The sequence below is a fragment of the Hermetia illucens genome, chromosome 6 (genome assembly GCF_905115235.1).
Source record: "Hermetia illucens chromosome 6, iHerIll2.2.curated.20191125, whole genome shotgun sequence".
NCBI lineage: Eukaryota > Metazoa > Arthropoda > Insecta > Diptera > Stratiomyidae > Hermetia > Hermetia illucens.
Genome location: NC_051854.1, coordinates 28,379,645 through 28,405,910, shown reverse-complemented (window position 1 = coordinate 28,405,910; position 26,266 = coordinate 28,379,645). Strand labels below are relative to the sequence as shown.

The 26,266-nt window shown below is 42.3% G+C and overlaps 1 protein-coding gene across 4 annotated transcripts in view; it reads right to left on the bottom strand.

Moving 5' to 3' along the window:
- The window catches only part of LOC119658657 (serine/threonine-protein phosphatase 4 regulatory subunit 1-like), a 366,002-nt gene that overhangs the window by 57,641 nt on the left and 282,095 nt on the right, over positions 1-26,266 (bottom strand). Inside the window, exons 1-2 of one of the 4 annotated variants that reach the window (XM_038066208.1) lie at positions 8,844-8,915; positions 7,919-8,781 (exon numbers count right to left, since the gene is read on the bottom strand). The exons of 2 other annotated variants lie outside the window; for them this stretch is intronic. The gene's annotated coding sequence lies outside the window, so the exon portion shown is untranslated. Of the gene's footprint in view, positions 1-7,918; positions 8,923-26,266 lie in introns of those variants that run through there. One more of the 4 variants, XM_038066207.1, reaches the window with a different exon arrangement.

Here is a 26,266-nt window from a genome sequence, read left to right as displayed (position 1 = left end):
GACAAAGGCTGAAGAAAAAGAAGAAGACTATTCGTTTTAATGTCTCAGGTATCCACCTGAGTGGTTAGAGCACGTCATACGGAAGGTCACGGTTCAAATTTCACTGTTGGCAGTGGTATCTGTATCGTGATTTGACGTCGAATAACAGGCGACTCAGCTGTGAATGAGTACCTGAGACAAATCAGGGTAGTAATTTCGGGCGAGCGCAATGATAACCACATTGCCTCTTACTGATGCGGTCTTAAATGAAATCCTCTAACACACTTCAAGGCTCTGATCCAATTTGATTGTTGTGTTAATGATTGCTCTTATTATTCACTTTGATGTGATATTTTCATTCTATAATTTCCTAGGTCGCAGTAGGTTTGAGTGAAAGGGAGAAACCGTAGCTCCAGTACTCAGGTCCTCATATTTTGTCCCTACGATAATCACAACTATCCATAACTGTGACCGGGATCAAACTCTTCTTAATATAATGATAGGATTTCTACCAAAATTTTTACTATCAATAAAATGTCCTATTTTACTACCTGGCACTTCTAGGATGGGAACATTTCTTAGCTTCCAGTAAATTTCTAAAATAATACTACACTTCTTTAGCAGTCTCGTTCAGTAAGGGATCAATGCATCTCGATCGATGGCGCCATTTATGTTAACCATAAGATTTGAACTAGGTCCAGTTGAAGGCCTCAATTCACCATCTAACGATAAAGCCATGCTATGACCAATCTTAGTTGATAAGTTCTACTCAGAACGAGGAAGCTTCATTGGTGAACATCAATAGACACGACGCGGTTCTAATATAACTGTTACCCTTCAAACTTTACTCTTTAGGTCAGCGTGGGACGCACCAATTTCTCAAGCACGAGGTATTGCCAAAAGCTTACCAGATGAGTTTGTGTGCAAAATGGTCAAACACCTTCTCCAAATCCAAGAATGCAATGTGGAGAGGGCGATGCTTCTTATGGTGATCTCCACGAGTAACCACTCAGTGCCAGTAGCTCCGCAATTCTTGACAAACCCTTCCTGGCTCGCGGTAATTTGAACGATATCACAAATGGGCCTGACAAGAATGCGTCCCAAAATCTTCATGGTATCAGATAAAAATCGGATTAGACAGATTGTTTCCTCGACTTCTGTGACACAGACAGGTGGAATTGCTCTAAATGTAGTTAGTGCTTTTAAAAGGAGAAGATTAGCAAATTCTTACGTTGAGGAGTATTTTGAGGTCTACACATCAAGTAAAGGACGATATCATGTTTTTTCTTTTGGTTGGATACTTTCTGAGAATGGGTTGCCTGATTTACTTGAGCATTTACAACCAATGACATAACTAAGAAGTACTAAGCAGGACTTTACATTTGATACTTCATCTGGCTTTGTTTGGAAAAAAATTACGTATTGGAAGTCCCCTGAAAACTCAACGCGGGCAGACAAAAAGTAAACTAACTTTAATAAGTATGTTTTATTTAAAGGGGGGTCAATATAACGTTCAATTTATTTATTTACAAAGATAACAGCCAGCAAATGGCATCCATTATCGTATTCTGACAGAACTCAAAAATTTGGTTCCCCTTTCGAACTTACAGTTAGGTATGTTGACTATAGTCTGACGAATGAGGGTCCTGGGATAGTCATTATAATCAATAAAAAGAAAATATCAGGGAGTTCTTCTTTTGGGATGTAGTTAATTACAACATTGAGAAAAATCGGGCAACCTCTCTGGTCTGGTTACTGCAAATCTCCCCTTAAAGAGATTAGGAGTCTTGGCAGACCAGACCAGTTCTAGATCCCGCTAGTGCTCACCAAACCGTCTAGAATTAACAGAACAGAAGTCTAGTGCATATTAACACATCCAAAGTGATAGGAAATGAAATAAATACGTTGCGAGGCACGCCAAATAGCGTTTGGCGTGCAATTTTAACGAGCTACAAAGTCACGTGGATTAAGTTGCTGCGCCATAGCCAATCTATGCAAACCAAACTGTAGTTCTTCATATAGGATTCTCTTCCCGGAACTAACAGACAATTCAACAACAGCTGCATATTCACGCTGAGGGGGCTGCACAACAGAACGTTTTACCATGTCAATGTTCTGCGGTAATCTCGCAGTTCGCGGAAACCCAGGGTTTTTTGTTTGCATCACCAATTTTCCTGAAAACATATATCCATGGAACATTTGAGGAGTCTAGTTCGGCTTGAAATAAGATTATCGATGTTTATCTAATTTTTGACAATTTTGGAACATGTGACCAAAGGAACTAGACCCCTCATTTGACTGAACTACGCGTTGCATTGTGCTGATTGAACAGCTGTTGGAAAATGGCGACTTGACGGCGAACGCGGAAGAACACTTTATACAATTTACTATCCAATCTGCTAACAACCATTATCCTCAAAATAGCCTCCGTTTCGGAGCGAATCAGTAAGATCATTCCCAGTTAAAATACAAGGTGGCGGTGAAAATTGTAGAAATCTACAAAGATTTCACCGTAATTGTTACGGCCACCAACACGATGCCTGCTGAACATACGCCCGAATAAAATGTTGTCAAAGCACATAAGCATCAGACCACCCTTCACGAACCCAACGTCAGCTTTAGGATACCTCTCCAGGACTGCGTGCAGTTGCTCAGTTACTTATAGAAGACCTGCTCGTCCTCTATGTCGGAAAGCTCCGTTAGTTCGTAGGACTGTTCAATTGTGATACTACTTGATCTGACCGAATTTCCCCCCAACCAAAATTCAACATTTGGTTCTCACATCCTGATGGTGCGCACTGCGCTAACTGTGAGCATAAGTGCAACTCCGGATTTACTAGAACACAAAAGCACAGTAACGAAAAATGGAGAGGAGTGCTTATGGCTGGATGTCTAGGTGATATCGAAGAAAACCTCGCTCAAATTGTAGGAAGCGTGAATTCAGGGATTGCCTTATTTCAACTATATCCCAGCACGCTGGTTGGAAGTGCCACATCCACGTTCCTTAATTTTCATGGATCTTCTATTTTAGGGCTCTACGACAGGAGTTGGAGAGAAAACAAACAAGCGAAGTGTGAGAGCCAATACTTTCGAATTTCGGAAATTTAATTTAGTTGCACAATCATAGCAATCCCACTAATAGTGGAACGAGTGCCAAAGGATTTTGTTTTTGTTATAAGACAGTGACGTACGTGAATATATATTTTTTTTTTTGAGTAGCGATAACCCATTTTGTTAAACGTCAACACCCATTAGTGTGTTACAAATTGTTTGATTCGCAGTTTGTCATAGATCTTTACCAACATCTTTGTGGTTATTCCGTGGCACTTCCACGTTTTAGAATATTGATCGCCAGCTGGAATGTTAGGTACATATACAAACACCAGGGATCAGACGAGACTTATAATTTATTATCTTCTCCATTGGCTTAAATATAGATTTTTTTTATTTGATTTTCAATGAGAATGTGCCTTAGTTTCGTTTCCAAACTTGATACTATGCACGTGATAAGCCTATAGCAGCGGGAAAACATCCATGACAAGCCGGAATTCGAAACCGGGCAAACGTCGTGCGGAAGATCGCGGTTCAAATCTCACTGGTGGCAATGTTAGTACCCGAGTCAAATCAAGGTAGTAATCTCGGGCGAGCGAAATGCTGACTACATTGCCCACTATAGGGATATTGTAATCCTGTAGTTTACCGTTTCGATCTTGAATTAAGTGCTCTAACACACTTCAAGGCCCGGGCCCAATTGGATTGTTGCGCCAAAGATTATTATTATTATTAATACAACTCTTCCCTAGGCCGGTTAGCTTTTAGACCATTAACGATGTAATACTAACGCACGAAAAGGGAAAACGGCCCTAAATTCTGATGAGTAATTATCAAAACCCACATGACTCTTCAAGCCTAGCCCAATAAGGACTTTTGTCTCCTAGCAAAACAGAGTACCCTCATTTGTCTTCAATGCAAAAAAAGTACTTGATGAGTTATGAGAACAACTGTTGAATAGAAGTATCAAAGAAAATATTACAAAACTGTTTATCTATCAACTGAAAAATGCCAGCTACAAGTTACCATCTTCAATTTTTTCTAAGGGAAAAATCGCTGTTCCAGAGCTTACACCTTTATTAGGATCATTATATCCACTTTAAATGGCCATTAAAGTCTATGTCCGAGGCCGATATTCGTACCTGGGGCACAACATTGATATCGCAAAGGTAACGCCTCAACGAACTTCACTATCTTTAATTTTAGCCTTTTATAATACGTCTCCAATGATAGGACAACACATGACCAAGCATAAGATGGATCGAAGCGCCATATACAGGGTCAAACTGTTCGTCAGCACGCTTTGCTACGAATTATTACGAGCACAAAGAAAACTTTAGTTCACGATGGAAACTGCAACAAACTGATTTAGGGCAAATTCAAACTGGCGTAAATCACATATCATACTTTCTTCTCCGGTAAACTATTGCCTATACGTGGTAACACGGGAAGATTATCCTTTTCATTGTCTAACCAGTTTCTTTGCATAGACGGTTACGGTGATGCCCATAGAGACTTTACTTTTGAAAACTTGTGTGTAATCTTCAGGAGGACACCTTTGAAATTATTATCTACCGAGCTGTTTGACAGGAACTGTGACACCATTGAAAACATAAATACCGTATATCTCTCTTTTCATTAGTTTCCTCAATCTAAACGCATATTAACAAACTCATCTGGTTACACTACAACAACATCTAGTAATCGAGGAACTCGTGCATTGAGTGAAATTGCTCTAAAGTGTGGCCAGTATATCAAAGTAACTCCGTGTCTACGTGAGTGTTCATCAAGAAAGTGCCCTTCGCAAAACTTCTTCGTTTTCCCTACAAACATATCGTCTCCGTACAAAGCTGATTCCGAATAAGTTCTTCAAACATGAAATGATTATGTAGCACAGAGTTCCTGATGGCCAACCTTAACCAAATAATGTGTCAACTGTCAGTGACCTGTAGAGAAGTAAGCGATTTAGGTGCCTGGGATTGATACTCTCAGCCAGAGATAAAATGCACTATGAAAACTACTGGCTAAGATTCGAAAGAACTTTCAACTCGACAGAAACAACGATGGCGCTAAAGGGTAATATCAAAAACTCTCGGTTCCAATCGGAACAAACTTATGACAGAAACAAGCGGGCAAGGTGCCCTTATCGAACGGGACAAAGGGCGGTCTAAACAAGAAGATCGACTCGTTTGTAGAGACCGCAATGTTACCGTCAGATAATTGTTTGTTCGCAAATATCGGCACTTCTGGGACTTGTTGCCTCCCTAAGTGAACGACTTAGGGAGCGAAACGACGTCCATTATTTCATTTTCTCAAGTTTTGAATGTGGTTGAATTTTTTCAATTGTCCTGAATCCTAATGCCGCTTGCAAAACCTCAACAAGCCGTCAGGAACTCAAACTTGTGTATAATGTTTGGCTTCGTTTGTGTAGGTTTACAAGATCTTGTCGACGGACTTATCGAGTATCGGCTCTTTGGTATTAATCAAAAGAAATTTATCACAAGCGCTTCACTTTCGACCATAAGGAATACAAAGAAAGTAGTTTATGCATGGAGTCACTTTAGCAAAGCCTGTCCGTCACTTGCAACCGCGTGGATGACGATGTTTGGTTCATAAAATCAAGCCAAACGTGTGTGGAGATTTGGAAGATTGCGGCGGGTACCCAATTGGCGATCAAGGGCAACGGCTGCACAATTGTACATATGAAAATCCAAGAGGATCCATAGTATTGAAAATTGTGCTATGAGACATGCTTGGTCTAATTGCATTGCTTCCTTATGAACAAATTGAACCTGTGCACATTACCATTACGGAATTTGCATCAGAGTTTTGCGATATGAAGTTTGCATCCTTCCACATGTAGAGCAACACAACACTGGAAGTTTTAGTGTCAACTTCGTCTGTAAACTCCTATATTGGAATCCAGTTGAGATCCCTCAAATAAATCACGGAATCTCGGCCATTTGTTTCAGTTAAAACTCTTGGTTGGACTATTTTGATTTTAAAACTGCTAGACATGGTCCTCCTCTTCCTTTCTTTGAGTATCAATCGTCGATTTCTAGGCTTTATCAATATTGCGTTTGGCAAATCCTTTCGATGAAAGTAACTCCCTTCATTGTCGAAACCAGGGCCAGGTAGCGTTTCTGCCTCTGATTCAACTGTCGGGCAACATGTGCTCCCGATCATCTTTTTTCCCGGAAAAGTTAATTCCTCGTCATCTTACAAATTAACGCCGTATTGATAGCTTTTTGCATGGGGGTAATCACTCATTAGCCTGGGCTAGAAGTCAGACTATTGTCAATCTGAATTCCACTGAATCTGTTGACTGTTAGTCACTTTTCCTTCACTCGCATAGCCTTCAATTTTTCTATGATGAGACTATGATTCCTATCGCGCGCATAGACGCCGCTTTCCACTGGTACGTACGGTGCTGAGTGGACTTGGAAAAGTGTGGCGCAGTGTAGTATGATGCGGGGAAATGCGCGCACATTTTCAGACAGTAGGTGACTGAGTATTCGTACAGCTGGGTTAAATTTACATTTTCGAGTATCTGTACTTCCGCATCTTTTTGCCTTTCGAGCTTATCTCAATAGTGGATCTTAAATTCAAAGATTAATTGACTTCAATTGAACAGATTCGGACTGCAGCCGAAATTAGTGTTTCTGAGCGGCGTATCCGATGGTTATATCTTCATTCACTCCACCGGGAACACCGCCCGTATTTTGGTAACAATATGTGAGGAAAAACGACCAAAAGCCAGGCGCTGCTATACATGGGTGTCTTCTACTCGGTGCACATTTATCGCCGCATATATAGGCGAGTGTATGTAGTACATACATGACAAAATGGCGGTCATGTAAACAACCAACCTTGCCTCACACCCAAATAGAAGTCGATTACCCCGCAGGGGTAAGCGTGCGGCAAAATACAAGGAAAAACGGAAAATTATCGTGCAAAGACGTTGTCGTCGTTTACCGTGGTGGTGGGAGCGGTGTTGGCGGCGAAAAGGCGACGGCAATCATTACGGGCCACTATGGCTACGTTTCTGATGACTATGGCTGTGGCCAACAGCAACGCGTAAGATGGAGTAGCTTGGGGTTGCTCAGAGAAATCGACTCGTTCTCGAGGCGGACAGTGGCGGCGACCCGAGAAGGTGCCACACACGCCACGCAATTCCTACATACATACTCGTATGTAAATCGCATGCAGAATTAGAAGTCGGCTCAGCCCGCCGACTGCACCCTCCCGGCTCCTTGCTAGCCCGTACCACCTCCCACCCCATACCACATACTAATTATTCCAAGACTTTCGGTAATTTAATTTGGCAACTCTCGGAGGCGGCCGAACCTAACTCCGGCCACCAGAGTCCCTACGCGCCATTTTCTTTTCCTTTTCCTTCCACGCTTCGGTGCAGTCTCGCTTTCCCACTCCTGATTCAGGACTTTAACCCAGTGTCAGCTCAGCTCCACTCCCCTCGCGGCTAGAAGTGCTTCGCAAGCCATTCCAATGGCCGAGTCCCATTCTGCCGCTTTTCAGATCCAATTCTAGATCTTCAGATCTCTTCGCCAGAGAAGTTCGAAAATTTCCGGCGCGTCATATCGTAAATGACGTGAGGCGGTAACAAATACCCAAGCCAGTGGCGTCCCGGCGACTTTCTTTCGCGGGAGTCCTTTCCGTTAAAATTCACTAAAAGCCGCTCGACACTTCCTTCACACTCAACATCCTTCGGAGACTAGGCTCCTTCACACGCTACAACTGTACTAAGTTTGCAACCCTGATTGGATCCTAAGAGGGAGCGCGGGCAAGTGGTGCAAGGTTAACCACACTTTCCTCGAAATCAGTTAAAAATAAAAAGCTTGTTATCTGTTAGGTTGTCAAAGATACGCACCGGAAAACTAAGGATCGAAAGAACCTTTTCTAGACTCGAGCGGTTAGGAGCGGGCGCAGCATTTCTCACGGCGTGTAGGCAGGTTAGTGATTCCCACTCCGGAGGTACGTTTCGCGTGTAGCCGTGAATCTTCTGCGTCGTTTCCTACAATAGCTCCGCTTCCAAGTGGCTGGCGGGTCGCGGCTCGAATCCGGCTTGCCGACTTCGGCATTAGCGGCCGCCGTGTTCCGGGGCCTCCACTCATGACCCTCGCCAAGGCCTGGCCTGGCGTCAGATTCCACCAAGCAACCGCTCGGTCACCGAAGCCTCCGCCAGGCTGGGCGTAGCGGCCACAAGCGCACGTACAGAAGCGGATTTTAACTACTGTTGCTTCCCGAGGCTGTAGCCGCTGACCCGCCACGACTGTGCTGCCGCAGCATGGCGCGAGTGAAACTTGGCATTTTCGCTTACTCTGCTTTCCTAATTTTCCGTAGTTTATGCGCGATGTATTCCACAGTCGTCCGGAAGGCCAGGCCGGGCGCTCCGCAAGATGTGCTGACCCGGGAGCGAGGCGAGAGTGAAAATCGGCGACGGCGGAACAAATTTCAGCACACCATACGGCGGCGCGGGATAATTCCGAGGCGCACACCGCTCTCCCAGCTTTCTCGCCTTTCCTCGTCCGCTACGACCGAAAAACTCAACGGTGTACTCCATTTCCACTTTATACGTATTTTCTTGTTCGTCAAACATTTTTGCGAATTTTCGAGTGTCGATTTCTGCGCTACCAACTTATTTTCGCCCGAATCACGTGTCTGGGCTACTTTGCACGGTATCTGCGTCTTGCCCGGATCGAAAATTCCACAGCGTCCGCGGATTTTTTCACACTGCACACAAAAAACTGCAATAATTACTCCTTCGGAAAAATCTAATATTGTGTGTATATTACAGAGAAAATGAGGTAGAAAAAGGCAAAAGGAACCACAGCGAAAAACCGTTTCCACCGCCAAGAACGCACTAAGTCAAACTGACTTCCCGTTTCCACTCAGTGCACACACATAGTTGTTGCTAGAAAAATCGCCTTCGCCGCTCCCCGTCTGTATAGGTGTAGACGTGTACGTATATGCGCGATTCTCCAATCGCCACACCACTCGCACTCTTCGGCTCTCCGCCAGCGCAACACTAAAGCACGCCACCAACACCACGCTGCCGCCTTCGGTCCATGCGCGATCCCCACAGTCAGCCCGCTGCCGTTAACGTAATATCCCGTTCACATGCCGTTGGCAACCCTCCCCGCTTGCACTCACACTACCGCGCCAGCGCCACACACGCAAACCCCGACCGCATTTGCCCGTGTGTGCGTCGTGCCAATGGGAATTTTTGGAATGCCAAGAGCAAACGGTACAAACATTTTTCTTCTAATTGAAATTCGACATTAAATTGAGGGAAAAAGAACAAAACGGACAAGAAGATGCCAAGAACATCATCGGCATGTCTCGTCGCCTGCTCGGTCGCCGGGCAACTCGGGCATCGTTCGCGCCTCGCGAGCGGACATTCGTAACCGAAATTTGGGATCGAATCGGTCACACGATGGCCAAGAAATTGACTGTTACTTACCCTTGAAGCATTGAATCCAAATTGCAAATTACCAGCGTTTCCACTGAGTGGGAAAATGATTGCTTGGGAGTGCCTCGTCCCAGCACGCCACGCGGCGCAACCCGAACCACTCCCTGAAAATTCAGAGAAATCGCGGTGGATGAGGTGCTGCCATCGGACCGCCGCCGACTGGATTCGGGACATCGGCGAATTATCATTTCCGAAATTTTGATTTTGGTAAGAACAAAAAACTACAATGATTTCCTCATCCTCCTATTGCAGGAAAGGAGGAAATGGCGAACGAATTTCATAAGGAGTTTAGGCGAAGACGCTGGGATGGTCTCGTCAGGTGGAAGGTCGGAGGAAGTGCTGGTGAGTGAACTGTTGCGCGGAACAGGATAGTTTCTTAGATATCAAAGCGGAGATGGCTGGCTCGCGGTCTATTCACCGAAAAATTTAATTCGAGTTGAAACGAGGCATTCAGTTCGATTGTATCTTTAGAGTGAAGGTGTAAGGAAGGGGGAGCAAGGATTATGCAAGCGTGAAGCTTTTAGCGTTCCGGAAGTTCTACTTTTTGTCATAAGGAGTCAATCGAAACAACACAAATCCGTCAGCGAAATTTATTAAGTCGAAATTAGATTCTATTTAAAGCGGTAGATTTTTTCCACTGAACACACCAGTCATCCTGACCCTAGGAGTGACCCTGGAGTAATTAGAACAAGCCATCTTGAACTCGGAAACCACGAAAAACTATTTTTTCACTTAGCCACATAAATCTGCAGCAGTTTCTCCTTGTTTAAGCTGCAATAAATCACTTTAAAAGGCCGCTAGGCTCGGCATACCCTACAATTTGCATTGCTGAAGCTGCGAGGAAGGAAGAGAAACCCTCATGCACTTTCTCTGCGATTGCCCTGCTCTGGTTATAGTCAGGCTACGGACACTGGTTAAACCATTCTTTGGGGACCTCAGAGAGATTTCAAGCTGCAGGGTGGGAGAGCTGCTTTCTTTCGTGAATGCTACGAGCTGGCTCTGAAGATCCGAGCCGGCTGGACTCTGCCTCCCTGCTCCCATAACAATAGTCACGGTCTTAGGAGTTTGTGGCATCAAAACGGCACACCAAAGCGCTAATTGGACTCCCCGGAGCGGCCACTGATACCTACCTACCTGCTATGTTATCTACATAAAATGCTGGTTCAGGTCCAGGTAAAGGAGGGGTGTTTGAGACAACTTACTTACCATATCACTATCCTCAGTAAAAACCCTCGATCAGGGAAAGTGAGAAAAAAAGTAGAGGCGGACGCTTAGCTTAGCTGAGATAACCCCATACCGTACTGTATCCTACCTGGTCACATTCCTTCGTCAAGGGAGTCTAAAACAATTGACCTGGTCCTCCAGGATGGGGGTTCGCAGTGATGGACTTATAACCCGGCATCCACAAAAAAAAACAGATATAATGTACAGAGTCAGGATAAACAGCCTCAGACAGGATTGATAACGCAGAAACCGTCGCGCAAACGGTCGAATAATTAAACCCTTGGATCCTGAAATGCTAGGTCACTAAACATATCTGGTGCTTGCCCGCAAGAAAGTAATCCGTGATGCTGAGGTAAATGCAAGAGGTACGATCCTCTTTAAGTCCACCCAACTACTGGCCTATGCTGACGATATCGACATCATAGGAAGGACCACGGAGACGTACAAACTGCCTTCATCCAGATCGAGCAGGTGGATATCGGCACGAGATCTTGGGCTGCACATCAATGAAGACAAAACAAAGTATATGGTGGTAACGTCAGCACCGAAAACCAATCAACCAACAACATCAAACTGCACTGGTCAAACAGGAAGAATAATTGATAATTTCTCCTATTTAGGGTCGAAAATCACAACCGATAACAGCTACGATGATGAAATCCGCGCACGGTTGTTGTCAGCCAACAGAGCCTATTTCAGCTTATAAAAACTGTACCGCTCGAAACGTCTCACCATAGCGTCAAAGCTCTTACTGTACAAGACTATGATCTTGCCAGTCCTCATGTATTCCTCGGAAACTTGGGTTCTTCGCAAGAAAAATTGCGAACTCTTGGGCGCGTTCGAGAGAAGAATCCTCCGGAAAATTTTTGGCCCCCTACAGGAGGATGGACGATTCCGTAGTGTACATAACGACGAAATCTATGAGCGATAACATGACCGTCAGGTTGTGGATACGGTGGGCGGGTGACTTAATCCGTATGGATGAGGATGATCCCACCCGGAAAGTCTATAAGGGCAAAATCTATGGTAGAAAAAGAAGACGAGGCAGATCCTGCCTAAGATGAAACGACGGCGTAGGTCAGAACGCCAGACAGCTTTTAGGAATATCGAATTGGTGAACCTCGGCGCAAAAGCGGCATGTCTGGAGTTCCTTATTAAGGCAGGCCTAAACCGGTTGTTGCGCCGTTGATGATTTATCGTGAATAAACCCAAGAAAAAGATGACAATGTCAAAGAACAACGTGAAGGTTAGAATCGAGGAGACATACCAAGGAGTGATCAGTAGTATGAGTCTCCATAATATCTCAAGTAAGAACGGCCAACGCCTCATTGACTTTGCAAGTAGCAAAACTTTATTTACAAAATCCTAATGCTCCCCATAGAAGCGCATTCACAAAAGAACATGGGCGTCACCAGATGGCATCACCTTCAACCAGATAAACCACTTTTGAAAATTTTAGACTGGAAATCGAAAAAATGATTACAACGTAAAATTGGAAGAACTATTACGTACTATTTCTGAGAATCTCATCGGGAAGTCTATAGATGACAGCTGGTAGCACGTAAAACGCGTTATCGAACCCACAACGGAAAAAATGGTTTTTTTCCTAATGAATGCCAGGCAACGCTTGACAAGAAAAATTGGAAATCTTTTTCTTTAGCCGTTGTTCCATTCCCAACCAGAATCGTCTCGTCGTGATCTGTTGCGTCATTTTGTTCTCCCGAAGACTTAATGTGGATATAGTCGCAAGGCTTTCATACCACCATCCAGCCTATGAAGCCACCGATGTTTTGGCAGACTTTTTGATCGCTTACCATCGATGATCTGATGTCGTCGATGTTCGGACCAATCTTGGCAAGTGAATTCCCATTAGCGGATATCCTCACTTCGGATGTGATCAAGGCCTTACGCCATTAGTCCAACGCAACATCTTCGTCTCCATTACCACAAGACGCCATTCATTGTCTTTTATAGTCGGCCAACACTTAGAACCATAAGAGCGACAGAGCAGACGACACTGCGCTAAATTTTCGATTTGAAATGTCCGTGTGTGGAAGGCACTTCATCCGTTGCGCTATTGAGGGAAAAAAATGCATAACTCAGTTCTACATTGGCTGATAGCTGATAGTATATAGGGCGCTGAACGTTAGATATCCCGTGTGACAGCCTCTATAACAAGTAATAAATCGGGTATGACATGATAAGGTTTTTTTTTCATATAAAACCTTAAAAAGAGGAGTGTTGAGAGGACGCTTCCTCGATGAAGACCGGCAGAGACACGAAGCGGTTTTAATATGCCCGATACACTTCAAACTTTACTTTTCGGATTGTAGTAGAACAATTGAATCCCCTCACGAGTTCTTCTGGTACTAGATGTTGCCGTAGACCATACCAGATGAGTTCGTATGGCACATGGTCAAGCACCTTCTCTAGTTCCAGTAATGCAATATAAAAAAGGCAATGTTTCTCATGGTGTTTCTCCATGAGTAACCACGCAGTGTGTATTGTGTCAGTAGTTCCGTGGTCCTTGGTTAAGGCTACTTGATTCACGGCTATTTGAATGATTTCGCGAATACTGTTGTCAAGAATTCTTTCAAAAGTTTCATAGTATGGGACAGCATAATTTGCACATGCTGCTGGACTATCTTGCTTTCTCCATATTGGAACGGTGATGTTTTCTTGTCAGTCAGATGATATTCAACCCTCCTCAATAACCCGATTGAAGAATTCACTAAGCCATAAAGTTTGGTCCCAATTCCTGTTGGTGCTGCTGTTGTTACTGTCATTTTCCTCGATTTCATTCGTTTTACTGCTTCCTCGACTTCAGTCGCGCTTGCATGTGGAAATGCTCCAAATGTCAGCAGTGTTTCTGGAAGTGGAGGATGGACAAATTTTGCAGTTGAAATCTCCTTGTAATATTCTCGCCACTTATTCATCGCGGCTCGTCGGTCAAAATATCGTCTTTGTCATTAACCCAACAGAAGTGTACGATATCCTGTGTGCGTTCGTGTCGGCTTTTGACAAGTCGATGGAGATATCTCTCAACATCCCAAGTGTACAATTTGTCGTATAGATCTTTGCAATGGACAGCTTGGACAACATGGATCGCTTTCTTTGCTTCCCTGTTGGCATTCTTGTAAATTTGTCAATTGATCAGAGTTTTATTGTCGAGAAACTTGTGGTACTTCTACCTCTACCTCTAAACGCCTCCGTTTCTTCGTTTCGGATCTCTATTTCAGCATCGTCATTCCAAAGCCAGTTATCTCGACTTACCTGGCTTGGTGACCCCGATGATTGCATAGATCTTCGTGGATCGCGTCTTTAACTAGGTCTCACGATTCTTCCACATTCGTAATGGTTGGTAATTGCATAAGTGAGATAATTTTTTCTTTCTTCTCACGAAATCGCCACCATTTAATGCGCGCCGGGCCAATGTGTTCCTCACGTTGTTTTATCGGTTTCTTAATTCGCAAGACAGCAATCAACGGTCTATGTTAAGGTGCGATGGTCTAATAGGGAACGGCTTTGCAGTCAGTGGCGGTGGTAAAATGTCAGCATCTTGTGAGAATATAACCGACTTTTACTGTTTCCACTATAACATGTAGAAAGATCGTTTGATGAACGTTTGATGCCCGCAAAATCGACTATATGCTCGCCACCCTCATTGTATGCTCCAAACACCTTTCCCCCACGCCACCTATTGCCGTCTGCCTTTTCACCCACATGGGCATTAAGGTCGCCTGCAAACATGACATAGTCATCAACAGTGCAGTGAGAAGTGGCTAGAAGGCATCCTTCTCGCCATCAGATTTGTCTGTGTTGCGTACGCGATGAAGAAGTGAATAGTGCGATCTACTGATATAATGGTGAGCTTCATCGACCGGTCGTCAAATCGATCACCTTCTTTAATGGCGTCACGGAAATCCTCTGAAATAGCAATGAAAACACCAGAAGTTTACAGCGTTCACGTTTTATATCGCATCTTTTAGCACCAGACCATCGGTTATCAATGCGCCTTTTCCGAAGGGCTCTTGCGAGTTCCTCGGTCTTTCTTCTGGGGAAGCTAATATTTAATATGTAGACACGTATTTGACTAATTTACTTATGTCATCACGCGGTCCATGCTTCAAGAACCCTTGCTCATTTCTTGACAGGACCGGGGCCCGTTCTGCTCCGTGAACTGAGGTGAACGCCCTACCATTTTTCCGAGGCTTGGTCGGCCTGTCGCGGGACCTGTCATCAAGAGAGATCAGGTAGGATTTAGCGTAGTGGAATAACTCCAACTATAATTTATTTATCAAATTACGTTGCATCAAACTCTCCTTCTACCAGGTCGTCGCATATGCGGACTATATAAACATCATGCCGCGTCAACAGAACAACAAATGAAGTTAGTCTACGAGTTAACGAAAATAAGACGAAAGTTATGACGCAAACCAGAATATTGTAAATCAAGTAGACGAAACAAAACGCCAATCCTGCCGATTTTAAAAGTCAGCTGCATACACATGTAAGCAAAGCTCAGAGTGTACAAAACTATAATAAAGTCTATACTATGCAATGGATATGAGACATTGACCCTAACATAAACTTCCGAAAAACTGATAAATACATTCGAGAGGAGTGCCCCGAGGAGAATAACAGGTGCTAAACGAGAGGACAACCAGTGGCAAATTAGACACAACACAACGACACTGAAGTCTCCAAAATAATCAAACCTCGGAAGCTGCAATGGACTGCCCTCGTCCAACGTGTGGACGACGCTCGGATCTCTAAAAGGGCATTCGCAGGGAGAATGAAAAGACAAAAACCGATGGAAACACCCCAAGAGTATTAGATAAATTCTCTTGATGAAGGTAACGCATCACTGCTCGGATTTCGAAATTCGAAGATATGGTCGACGGATTGAGATGTTTAGAAGAGTACATCCTGAGGGTCTAAGCCCGAAATGGGTTGTATACCCTCGACCACGATTTAGAAGAAAAGAAATGATCTCACTTACATGACTGGCGACTATTACGAGCGTCAAAGATACATGGAATCAAATAAAAAATACGATTTACAAAGCAGCCTACCCAACCCTCGGCGTCACCAACTCTGGTAGGCGGTTCATCAACCTAGATACTTAGCAATATGATCTCCAAACGAAGGTTCGTGAGAAGAAACGTCTCTATCTTTTTCCGTCGATAAAACGCTGGCCAATTGGCAAATTTATAAGAATGCAGCGCGTAAAGCAGAGAAAGCGATCACTTCTATCCGAGAAGCTCATCGCAAAGATCTACTGCCAAACGACACCAGTGAACAAAAAATATCGAACACTTATGTGGTGTTAATGTTAAAATCAATACCCTACTTAACGATCGATGAACCCTTTCGGACAGATGATACATATCCATGCACACACATCCACCAATTGCCTTAGCCCTGCCACATTTGGAGCAATTCCAATTATCGGCAGCATAGAAGTTGGAGCGGAAATTAATCGAAGGAAATCGGAGACATTGTCACACGTAATATACAATGTCCAACTCCTACATACTGCTCTACGCAGATGATATTTTCCTCGTCTAAACGTAGAATATGCACCTCAAGAAGTACGACTTACGATATCTGAATAAAACAAAGTTTCTGACGGCCAATTCCAATGAAACCGACTTGTGATGTGCCCAGAACTCTGAATGATTCAAGTACCTTAGATTAGCTACTTATTGTAAGAAACTTAGCCGGGCAACTTGGATGCCAGAGGAACCTCCTGGTTGATTCTCACATAAACAACAATGGTCGCCAATTCCATCGTTGGCTAACCACATATCTTACTGTACGTAATATCTACCATATTATCGAAATATTCCTTACCCAAAATGTAAAGCGCAAACCTTCATATCATACTTCTCCCCATGACGGGGACGGGGAAGGCTATCAAATATCCTTGCGTAAAACAAAAGAAAATCTAAGGAAAAAGGGCATTGAGGTGCCACTAAACACAATCAGGCAGACTTCAAGAATCCGGTGTTGTTCACAACAGTACGGCGAAGCACATCAACAAACGTCTAAATTGGGCTAACGATAATATCGACGGAGAGAGAAGTAATGTAAAATTTACGGACGTATCGACTTTTACGATCAGTAGTTGCTGGAAGCGACGGCAGTATACAAAGAAGAGCAGCGCTGTCTTTCCATCCCCTTTTCGTCAGGCCTGCCCGCAGTGTTCATTTTACATTAAATATGACCCGGTTAGAAGTGATAAGATTAAAATCAAATCATAGGTTATTTGTTTACCAATTGTTACAATCTCGGTGGATTTGACCTAAAACGAAATTAGGCTCGAATCAATCTACCTACCTGAAAGATCAAGAGGAGATCCGGTGGTGGTATCCGGTGGGGGGTTGGTGGATCTATTAAAAACTCTCCGCATCGCCGAGCACGTTTGCAGAATGGTATACCTCTGCATGCGAAGCCAGGAAAGATTTAGGTACAATACCTGTGGCTGATAACATTATAGAATCTGTAACCACTCTCTTAAGGCACCAAACTTCTCCGATTTCCCAAGCTAGTGGCTTATAGTTCACGTTCTTCTTCGCGTATTTCCTCTCTCAAGAACATTTGTATAGCGACTTTATTTATACTGTTATTACTGGGTGTACACATGAGCATTGTTGGTTTTCCTGGTCGCCACGTTTATCCCGTTAAAGGAGGATAAAATAACTGCTGCTGAACTATCAGAGAGAGTTTCAACGTACACCGCACCACTATACAGGGTGCGGCAGTATAACTTCCTTTTTTAAAATGCGCGCCACTCAGTTAGTTGATGTCATAGCGGAGCGCTAGTGGTCTCGTTCAAGAGGGGATACTGTAAAGTTTTGTCCCGACATGGTTCAGTCGCCATCATGCGTTGGAATAGTGAGGAGCGTGCCTTTGCCGTTGAGGTTTACTTTTCAAGCGGATGTTCGGTTATTGCAACACAGCGTGCATTTCGGAATCGCTTTAATTTAGCCCCGTTGGCTCCCGTCTCAGACCGCAAATTAATTATTACATGGGTCACTACATTCAGACAAACTGCAAGTGCAACAAAAGGAAGAACTGGAGTCCCTCGGCCCGTTAGATCACCTGAGAACATTGAAGCAGTGAGAGCGTCAATGTTGCAATCGCCACGGCGTTCTGCGCTCAAACACGCATCTGCCCTTGGACTATCCGATCGTTCTGTGAGAAGAATTCTTCGTGATGATCTTCATTTTCATCCCTATAAGATGGCGATAGTGCAGGAATTTTCAGAACGTGACTTCAATTCTCGGATGAACGCGTGTGAGCTTCTTCTTGATGTCGTTCCCGAGGGTGCTATTGTTTTTTTTAGCGATGAAGCCCAGTTTCATTTGTGTGGGTCGGTTAATAAACAAAACATGCGCTACTGGGCTGACACCAACCCTCGAGAATTGCATCAAAAGCCTTTGCATTCACCCAAAGTCGCAGTGTGGTGTGCAATTTCCTCAGCTGGAATTATTGGTCCCTGGTTTTTTGAGGAAAATGAGGTTACAGTGACAGTGAACTCGGACCGGTATGTAAACATGCTACAGAATTTTTTTTCCCACGGCTAGAAAATTTGAATTTGGGGGACACTTGGTTTTAACAAGACGGTGCAACAGCACACACTTCAAGAGCATCGATGGCTGTTTTGAGGGAACAGTTTCCAGAGCGCCTTATCTCAATTAGAGGCGATTTTGAATGGCCGGCACACTCTCCCGATCTGTTCCCTTGTGATTTTTTTCTATGGGGTGTTTTGAAATCCCGTGTTTATGTGAACCGTCCAAGAACCCTACAAGATTTGAAGACCAACATCCAAGAGAAATTGCCAACATAACACTTGCTATGCTAACAAGAGTCATGACAAACGCCAGAAATCGGTTTACGCAATGTATGGAGAATGGGGGACGTCACCTAACAGATTTGATCTTCAAAACAATGTAAATAAAAACTTTAGACATGTACCTACATTATAAAAAATAAATAAATATTTTCCGATGCATACAATAGTTTTTATTGAGTTTTGAAAAAAGGAAGTTATGCTGCCGCACCCTGTAGAAAGAAGAATTCGATCCCTTGTCTATGTTGTGCAACTTGATTCCCGGATACCCGACGTTATCCAACATTACTATTTTGGATACCAAACCTCGCCACTGTTCAGAGAGAGATCCATAATCATGCATACACCAGGGTAGAGCGAAAAGTTTCCGGCCTGATAAAAAAGTTTTGTAAGTTTTTTTTTATTTTAGTTTTCAACATAATCTCCATGAAGACATACATTTTTCCTAACGATGCTCTAATGCAGTGATACCATTTTTATGGTGTGAATCTTAATGATCAAATTAGGTATTTAGAGCATTGACAACTCCTCGTTGTCCCCAAATTGTTGACCTCGACTTATTTTGGGGAGTTAGGAAAAAAAACAACACTCATTGCGGCTAACTGTGGTAAATATGTTGGCTGGGAGAGCAATTCGAACTTCAGATCTTTTGATTTTAGCCACTGCAGTGATCGACATTAGGGTGGGTGCATAGTCGTTTTTCGCACTTAATCCTGCCAACGTTGTACTGACTCAGTAGGATATTCACCAATGAAGGAAGAATGAAGATAATTCCTTTCACACCTCAAAAAACTGTCGCCCCAACCCTGCCGGCCGAAAAACTTGAGGTTAGTTCACATAGTCCAATTTATTATTTATTGGTTTGAGGAGTGTAATGATGAACCCAGGTTTGATCAATAGTTATAAATCCACGCAGCTAATAACCCAATTGTCTTGACTATCTGCGGTCCTCTAACACCATTTTAAGATTTTTTTTTTTACGGAGTGTCCTGACCGTAATGCGTCATAAGTGATCATGCGGAACTATTTGACGGTTAAATATGATGAGGAAAAGTCTTTAAATGTTGGATCCATTTCTTCGTTGATTCGAAGTGGTGTTGGGCATTTCAAAAAGAAGTTTCTGATGCTGGAACGTTTCCTTATTTTACCATTTTCACGTAGACACTTTGAGTATCTTCTTTAATAAATGACCTGAAATTTGGTGCATAAGCTAGCCGGGGTTAGATTTACAGAATACCAGAAAAAAAATCAGACCTCGTTGTTTCATCTCTTGATCAGGCCCCAACCTCGTATTTACAAAACTTGTAGCTCACAGAATATCATCCCTTCTCAAACGCTAATATATGTTTCCTTATTTTAAAAGATTTTTGACTTATACAGCCCCAGCTTCATTGAATTAGGGCCAGTCATTTTTTTACAATTCTCTGAGGATTTTATCTGTGACATTCTAGAATTGCGGGTTTGCTACAACGATAATAAAAGAAATAATCTTATCAGGAAAATCCCATAGGCCTTGACCCTTCTCCGGAATGCAGTTTTATTACGTCACTTGCCTTCTGCCTGTTTTTGAGATAAAGGTATTTAAACTAATAAAAAGAACCTCTATTCATCATCCTTTTGTAAATTACCAATAATAATTACTTATTGGTAATTTACTGAAGAGTTCTGTGAAGTTGTTTGGAGGTACAAAAAAGTTGTGGTTTTAAAGACAAAAATGTTTAATTTCCAAAAGTGAATTTTTTTTTCCTGTAATTTGATGAACTTTCTAGACGGGAAGATGTAAGGATATTTGTCCTGAAAAAAAGAGCGTGGTACTGGCTTTATTAAGGACTAACATGTTTTCATTTCGAGATATCCCAAGGGGGTAGGGAGCAATACACATTTTGGAGATGGCATTAAGAAGTAGATCATACGAAGGAAATTCAAGATCGGGAAGACCGGCAAAAAAGCCAAAGCTGTCCGCAAAAATGAAGAAAGCCAGGCAGGAGTTTACAAGGCACTATCGGCATTATATCGTTGAAGCATGGAAAACGGTAATTGTTCTTTGATTTGTACATTTCTGTTTATTTTTTTCTAAAAAGAATATTTCAAAAAATGCTTTTTCTTTTGTTCCATTTGGGCTAAATGCTTTAGCGACGAGAGAGCCGTCAATATGTTCGAAGGAGACCAAGAATAAAAAATCCACCAGCACCACCTGCAATACCAGACGGTCATTGCCGACATCTTGACCCCTTATTTTTATTATCTGAGACACTGCGGATTATCGACTCTGTATATGCAGGAGTGCGCCAGCACTCTGCCATTGCGCCCAATCCTGCCTTAATTGGTTAAGTACCTACAATATCCCGATTCTTCCTTGGACTGGCAATTCTCCTCATCTTAACACTGTAGAAAATGTTTGAAGCCTGTTGAAATCGAAAACTTACTCCTCTCTTGATCCCCCAGACGGAAGGATATGATTAACCGCTGCTGTTAAAGCGTTTCAAACAGAATAAGGGCTACTATTAGTTTGAAGAGTGGTTCCAAAAAATATTGATATATACAAGAATTTATTTGCTTTTATCATAAATAATATAATAATATTTTTTATTTTACATCTCACTTCAAAAAATAGAAAGAAAGAAAACGGAATTTTGGTAAAAACGTTAGTGGTCCTAATTCGATGAACAAGGAATGTAACATATACGAATTGTGTATGAATTTCTGATTTCATCAAATATTTTTTCCCTGGAATCGAGTATCTCGTCCATCAATAAAGGCCTGTTGAGATCTTGATGGATGCTCCTATTTTTAATGTACCACAATGCACCTGTTATTTGAAATGGCGCTTCCTCATAGCTGAACTATAATACATCCAAACTGATTTAATTATCGGTTTATATAGAGGAAATTCGTATTAAAACCTAAGTTTTGGCATTTGCTTAATTAGTCAGTGAAGATTTCTCATTTGGTTCCGCTTAACCTCAATATGACGTTCTCAGGTTAGGTGTCTATCGAAGTGGACAACATCAAAGTATTTAATTTTCTTGCTTTGAGTAATATTTACTCTATTTAGATACATAGATTTAACCATCAATGATGGTTAGATGGTTAAATCTATGTATCGCTGGACTGAGCTGGTAAGACTTTTTCCGGTCATACACAGACGCGCTTGAAATCTTTAGACAAAGTCCTTTTAAAGGTTAAATATTAATTTTCGCTTCGGTCTGCCCAGTAATTTTTATTTTGATTTTAGACCTGGGTCGGCGCAGGCCAAAAGGTTCTTTTCCTCAATATGATTCGCACCCATGTCGTATTTGTGGATACAGGGCAGAGGAGAAGCAACCTCTCATGAGTTGCCTCTGCCCTAAGCGAAATCATTTAGTTCACATTAGGTAATTATTTCCCATCCATCGTATGTTCATTCCCCCATGGAGTATAGAACATCCAAACAGTCCTTTACCTCCTATTGTTACTCCCTACCCCCTTTTTAATTTCAAACAAATTGCTTCAATATCATTATCATCACACTTAATGCCTTCAGTGACAATACATGCACAAAGACGAACACAAACTTCCATCTTCAAGGGTAGTCTCTCCTAAACGTAAAGAACTGTATGAGGCAGCTTAGGCAGCAAAGTTCAGGTCAGCCTACTTACTGGCCGACTGATATCAACAAAACTCCAGACCTAATCGACTTTGGGGTATCAAAAGGAATCCCACGACAATGTAAGACGGCGCAAACAATTTACGAATTATCATCAGAACACTCTCCCATAATTATCACGGTGCCAAATAAGCCGAAGTACAACCATTCTCAACCTGGACTGAACAAATCTACATATTCGCGAATATTCATTCGGAGTAAATTTAACATCGGTGAAATGCTTGAGCGTTTCAACAAAATTTTACTGGTAGCCGCCTCTGTAGCAACATCAAATACTTCGAGGAGAGCCGAATTCAAAGAAGTCTATTCGTCGACAATTTTAAAGCTTCTGCGGGATAAAAAAGAGCACGAAAGAAATGGCAAGTACATATATAGGTCTCCCCAAGCAAGAGGCAGAATCACAAAACCACAAAACAGCTTAAATCGGCACTTATGGAGGATCAGGAATCTGATATTGATCAATTCCTGGGCGGACTGTCTGCTTCTGAATCCAGAAAGTCCCCTTTAAGAACTACCGCAGGAAATTGGGCTAAAAGTAATGAGGACAAAGCCAATCATTCACAGCCCAATTGGAAGAAGTATTTCAACTAATCCATTTACAAATGCCATTTGAGCTTCCCAACTGTCTAATTAACACCACGCTAAGCCACCTACAAACTTCCCTGAAAGATGTTCAAAGCATTATTAACGAAAAAGTCAACCCTAGAAAAGCTCCAGGGTATGATTTAGTTACTTCCTTCATGTTGAAACAGCTGCCAGTAAAATCCCTCAAATTACTGTGCTACATATTCAACGCAATTTTGAGAATCACATATTTCCCGAATTGTTGGAAGAATACAATTGTAACAATGATTCCAAAACCTGGGAAAGATGCCACTCAAGTCAAATGATACAGTTCGATAAGCCTTGCTCAGACAATATCGAAAGTATTCGAACAAACGCCACTCCAGAAGCTATTGCCAATTCTATCTGACAGCAAAGTTACGTATATCTGTTCACCAATTTGGATTTAGAAAACTGGACAATACAAAACAACAAATCCACCGGATTGTATCAGAAATAAACAATGCTCTCGAAAACAAAAGATATTGCACAGCAGTATTTCTAGAGGTAGCACAAGCATTCGACAAGGTTTGACACGCAGGGCTTATAAACAAAATCAAATGACTACTCCCTGGTTATTTCCATAATCTATTAACATCGTATTTAACGAAACGCCAATTCCAGGCGAAATATAATACAAAGATACTCTCAGTGAACAACAGAAGATCAGAACAGGAGTTCCTCAGGGCAGTGTACTCGGTCCTGTACTGTATCTTATCTACACTGCCAATTTTCCTGTTAGAGGGTTAACTACCTCAACTACATTTGCTGACGACACCGCAATCTTAAGTTCACATGCAGACTCAAAAATAGCCTCTTTGCACCTGGAATCACATCTAAGGGAAGTTGAAAACTTCAAGTCTAGAGGATGTCTAGAGTTCGTCGAAGTGTATGCAAGTATCTTTCACTTTGCGAAAAGGAAATAGTCCTCGAGTGAAGATCAATTACATCTCTACACTCCAATTGGATGACGTCAATTACCTGGGGATACAACTCGATAGAAGACTCACCTGGAACCGACACATAAAGGCGAAAAATCAACAATTTTTTGTGGATGCTTCACAAAAAATCACCACTTTCTCTGAATTGTAAGTTGTTGATCTACAAATCGGGGCTTAAGTCTGTATGGACTTATGGGAATGAATTATGGGGCTCTATCAAACCATCCAACATTAATCTGATTCAAAGGCTCAACTCTAAAATTCTAAGATATATTATGATAGATTGTTGCATATGAAATGGCCGATTTGGCAATCAAGTGAAGTTAGTTGCGATTTTGCTGTATCAAACCACCACCAGTTGGCGTATAAATACTCCTACATTTAATCAAGGAGTCATTTTAGTTTTGAATATTGCTGTGATAACAGTGAATAAAAAGGAAACAAGCCGGGAAACCAGAAGATTGGCGCTTGAGGTATGAAAGTTTTTGTTTGCTTCTTGTGTGAGTATATTTAAGTGTAGAACTATCCCATTTGTACGTAGCCCGTTAAGAATAAGCATTTAGCATGTCAGATTTAGTACTTCGGGTTGTAAATTTACACGATAAAGACAATTTTGAGCTACTGTAACTTTGTTATTAATAGTATGATTTTGATCAATATGCTGGGGATAATATGCTTCATATTATATTTTATACTACTACCAACTTTTATAACTCTGAGGTAAACTTGAGGGGAGTTTTACACAATTTTCCCAAAAATATGGTAATATACTATTATTAACTTAATTTGAACAGATATCGATATGGAGAGTGTTTGAGGCTTGGGCATGATTTTTTTCACATTTTTCGGTTGGGTAGTTTCTGAGAATGGGTCCGTTAAAGAAATCATCACTTTCCACATGGCGGTGGTTCGAAAAATTCCGGTCAGGCGACGTAAACCTTCAAAGTGAGCCACGTGGACATCCAGGACCATCGATTGACAACAAGCTGCGTTTGCTAGTTGAATCCGACACACGTCAACCTGTGAGAAACATTGCCGGAAAACTGGGCGTACACTATTCGACAGTTTCCGGTACTTGCAACAACTTGGAAATGTGAAAAAGCTCGACAAATAGGTTCCGCATGCCCTTACGGAACAAAACGTGGCGCTTCGAATGGAAACTTGCAGTTCTTTACTCTTCCGCAACAGAAGCGATCCCTTTTTGCACAGAATAGTGACATGTGATGAAAAGTAGATACTTTACGACAATCGCCGCCCATCAGGACAATGGCTAGATGCTGATGAGCCACCGAAGCATATGTAGAAACCGAGCCCCCATCCGAAGACGGTAATGGTGACTATTTGGTGGTCTAGAGCTGGAGTTACTCACTATTCTTTTTTGGCACCTGGAGAAACGATAAATACACAGAAATACTGTACTCAACTCGAGGAAACGCATCAAAAATTGAGTATTCAACGGCCGAGATTAATCAACAGAGAAGGTGTCATACTCCTTCACGACAATAATAATAATAATAATCGTTGGTGCAACAATCCATATTGGATCAGGGCCTTGAAGTGTGTTAGAGCACTTCATTCAAAACCGAAACGGTACACTACAGTATTCTGTAGAAGTCAATGTAGTCAGCATTGCGCTCGTCCGAGATTATTACCCTGATTTGACTCAGGTACTCACTCACAGCTGAGTCGACTGGTATCCGACGTCAAATCACGATACAAATCCCACTGCCACCAGTGAGATTTGAACTGCGACCTTCCGTACGATAGCCTTGTGCTCTAACCACTCAGCTATCCGGACTTCACGACAATGCACGACCTCATGTATCCAGAACAACGGTTCAAAAGTTGAACGAATTGCAGTATGAGACTCTGCCTCATCCACCATATTCATCAGACTTTTTGCCAACCAACTACCACTTTTTTAAACATTTGGATCATTTTTTGGTAGAAAAACAATTTAGGAATGAAGAGGTCATCAAAATTGCCTTCGACGAGTTTATCCACACCCGAAAATTGGACTTCTATGAAACTGGCAGATATGCTCTTGTATCTCTCTGGGAGAAGTGTTTTGAATCGACTGGCACCTATTTTGATTAATTAAATAAATTTTTGTAAGCTTTACAGTCGTTTCAAATTTTAGTACCAAATCGGTCATTTCATGTACAACAACCTAATATATCTGGTGCTCCTTGGTATTTCCGCAACGTCAATTTCCATAGACATAGAGGCCAGGACAATAGTGGAAGAAATTGAGTATTCCACTACTAAACACTTAACCAGAATGAAAAGTCACCCCAACACAATGGTTAAGAGAATTTTGTCACATCAGAAATCCAAGCGGCTGAAACCCCCTAGACCTCGGAAAGGCGTCTCCACTAGTATCAGTTTGGATATTGTGCACTTTTTTTTTAATTATTTAATATTGATCACCACTCCAAAAAATTGCACTTTAACTTAATTTAATTTAAGGGAAA